The following is a 3703-nucleotide window of genomic DNA, read 5'->3' on the forward strand; positions in this document are numbered from 1 at the left end:
TAAGTTATTATCATATAGCATAACTAAATAATTAACACATATAAACTAGTACAACCAAATTTAGGGAATTTAACTCAAAAAAAGTTAGGGTTTTGACATCAATAATTGAAAATTAAACAAATTACTTACCTATGGAAGGAGATCGTCGGTATACTTGCTACTAGGTTGTTGAAACTGTTAAAATTTATGATCCGTCGGTAAATAATTGAGTGAAAAAAATAATGTTTAACTAACAAAAAAAAATAAAAAAAAAAGTTACTTACCATGTACAAACGGCCGATGACCGGAGGAACAAGACCCGGCGAAGACTCCGAGGTTGCTAGCGGTGATGTTGCGCCGGAACTGGAACAACCGCCCTTCACTGTAGCTTCGTCGTTCGCCGTCGCCCTGAACTCGATCTCTCTCTCTCCTTTGCGTCGATGCTTGGAAAAGCTAGATCTAAAACTTGAAAGTCGTGAGGTTTTTTTTTTTTTTTTTTTAAATGTCAGTGTATTACCGATGGTAATGGCCATCGGAAAAAAAAATAAATATTTTTTTTCTATTACAGATGCCAATAACCATCGGTAAAAAAATTAGTGTTTTATTTTTTTTTTCAAGAAAATTCTACGATGTAAAAAAGCCATCGGTATTAAATTTCCGATGGTTTAGCCATCGGTTGACCATCGGTAAATTTGGTAATTTCCGATAGTCACCTAAACCATCGGAATTTGAAGGTATTACCGATGGAATTTAATAGCCAACGGTAATTGCCATCGGTATTTCATCAATTTCTAGTAGTGGAAGAAGAAGCTAAGAAAAGATGAGAGAGAAGAGTTGTGGTATTTAAAAATAATAATAATAACAATTGTGGCTGGCCACACCGTGTGGCCAGCCACATACAAAAATTTGTGAAGGATTATATATAAGCATTAAATATACTCTTGGAAATTGTATAAAATTAGGAATTCATGACAAAAACACGCGTAAATCAGTGTTATTAGTATTTATATTTTTGATGATTTATTAACTTTTTACGATTTTCAAGTGTAAATTTAATGCTTATATGTAGCCCTAAGGGCTATGTATAACGTTTTCCAAAAAAACAGGACCAATAACATGTTATTTTTTCCCAATTGGCAGCTTAATCAGTTCTCCGTCTGGTGCTTCAAAGTTTATTATGGCTTGTTGGTGGGTTCTTAATTCTTATGTTTGTAAACAAAGAAATAGATTTGAGTCTTGCAAATACGAAGAGTGCTCATACTTTTTAATGGTTCCTAGCCTGTTGAGCAGTTGCAGTGAACCAGTGGTTTGGTGTAGTTAGAAACTTTTGCAGAGTAGTTTTGAGCTAGATTTCATCTCTATCTCGAATGTCGATATCATTTTCAAGATGATCTGATTTCCAGAGATGCCTAAGGAGAAGATGGAAATGATTACAATTTCTGGCTACCCTATGTAAACTGACGCAACTTCATCTTATTTCGTTGTCTGTACAATATTTTGGGAACTCAAACCTGTGCAAATAACTCCAGTTCTGAACTTTAGATTGGATTTTCAAGCTTGGTCTCAGGCTTTCAGCTTTTTACATTTGTTTATAAGCTCATAAAATTTGTTCAAGCTCAAATTATACAAATAATAAGTTTTGGCTATTTATTACATTTTACAGAAATTTATGAGCATTATAAAAACCTCAGCTCAAGCATTAAATATGAGCATTATAATATGTTGTACTCCGTAGTACCTACGGTAAACCATTTATAAAAACCGGCTAGCAATATCAACCGATGCCCGCAGCTTGCCAACTAATCTCCTAAAGGGTAACTTTTAAGCTACTAATCTCTAAGAACTTTCACACAACAATCTGCTGTATTGCCACGTTTCCCTTTTATAAGTTAGTTAAGGCCTTGCTTATAAGCTTAGCTTAATTCAGTTTAGCTCAAAAGAACGAGGCTTTGGTCACAAAAATTAATTGCGACCATCATTTAAGTAGGTCACAAAAATGTATTGTATTACAAGGAGTACTATTATTTTTAGTCCTAGAACATAACTATATCAGTTTGCAATCGACCAAGGGTTAGTGAGGTCGTCATTTGCTAAGCAATTTTATCAAACAATAAGTGACATTTTGCAAGCAATTATTTGTGCCTAAACTCAAAAGAAATTTATTTCTCCTGCATAAAAAGCAAGGAAACCCGGTACAAGTACACTGGAAAACACAGGACCAGATAATCCTTGGATCGATTTTCATCACTCGCCCTTGTGACTTAAAAAAAAAAAAAAAAAAGACAATACAACGGAAACACAGATTTTTATTATCAAAATAACTCTTGACAAGGGAGAATATATTATTGCATGCATGCAACAAACATAGAAAGCACACCAATTGAATGGGAAACAAGGGAAATAAAATTACCAACAGAAAAAAAAACATAAAATGAAAGCAGCAAATAATAAAAAGTGAACATCAATAAGCTCCAATAGGTCCATATTGCCACACGATACTGATTGATTGAGATTAGTGTTGACATTCTTTACTAAAAGCGCCTGTCTGTCTGCATACTGAAAGACCACAGCACCTCTTTGTAAACCACCCGCAACTTTCTCCAATCTTCAAGCAGTTTGGCTTCTCATCTATAAGAATAATGTTGTAATTAATCACCCAAATTGATACAGAGTACTTATTAAATTTTATTTTCTCATTGGTACCATTTTTACATATTATGCTTAGATTGTACCATCGTAACACCAAAATAATTCTTCATCGAAATTGTGTGATAATGCAAAATTGCGGTACTTACCATATTTACAAAAACCAGAAACACATGACATTCCCGCACAACATTGTTTGAAAAGAAGGGAGTCAAAAAAGCCGCCGCAAGCATGATGAGTACTAGCAGTACAACCTAAAGTTTGAACTGCAACATTAAAATTGGGATTGTTAGTTTGTTACATTAAACATTCTAACATCTATTATTGTACAAAATTAAACTACGCGTAGGTGATTTAAGATTCTAACATCTATTTTTAATATTTTTGGCAAAATGCATGCATGCTTAATTAATTAAAATTACCTGCATAGTTGCCAACTACAAAGATGATCAGCAAAATTGCTAACATGTTCTTCCTGTTGGAATCCATTTTGAAGCTAAGTATTATTAACAATATGTAGTACTTGTTTGATTGGTGTAATTTGTAGAATATGATTAAATAAATTATAGATTATTGTTATGTTATTTCAACATTTATGTGTCCCTATTTATACTAGTTTTGCTTCCACCAAAGTACTTGTATATTATAATAAACTATGAACTACGTACGAACGTATATTCTATTTGTCCCCCTTCAATATTACTTGACAGCCTTATTTTGATATTATTGTAACACTTATATTTAATGCTACTTATTTATTATGATTATGTTTAACGAGGTGAATTCATTACTATACTTTTGTTATTCATGGACTAGTCATGGTACACCATTATGTGTAACTAGCCTTCTAGCCCGTGCAATGCAAGGGTTATTTATTATGATTTTAAATAATGCTTGATTTTAAATAACCATTCCTGAAGGTGTTGCATCCTCGTTCCCCTGTGTCGTGGTCGTACTTTTTGCAAGCTTCGAACCTTCTTCCTGGATTCTCATGAGTCCAGGATGTTCTCTTAGCACAAGGAAAGCCACATCCGCAAATCACCATTTTTCCTACAAAATCATACACGAAAAGAGAGGA

General features: G+C 33.5%; 1 long non-coding RNA gene across 1 annotated transcript; it reads right to left on the minus strand.

Moving 5' to 3' along the window:
* Positions 1-1976: 1976 nt before the first annotated feature.
* Positions 1977-3186, minus strand: LOC145640770 (uncharacterized). Its single transcript, XR_014114969.1, has 3 exons — positions 3048-3186; positions 2775-2891; positions 1977-2607 (listed from the first exon to the last, which is right to left on the minus strand). It is a non-coding gene; the product is annotated as an uncharacterized LOC145640770 (long non-coding RNA).
* Between the last annotated feature and the right edge of the window lie 517 nt (positions 3187-3703).

Source organism: Chenopodium album, chromosome 7 (assembly GCF_948465745.1).
Source record: "Chenopodium album chromosome 7, dcCheAlbu1.1, whole genome shotgun sequence".
Lineage (NCBI taxonomy): Eukaryota > Viridiplantae > Streptophyta > Magnoliopsida > Caryophyllales > Amaranthaceae > Chenopodium > Chenopodium album.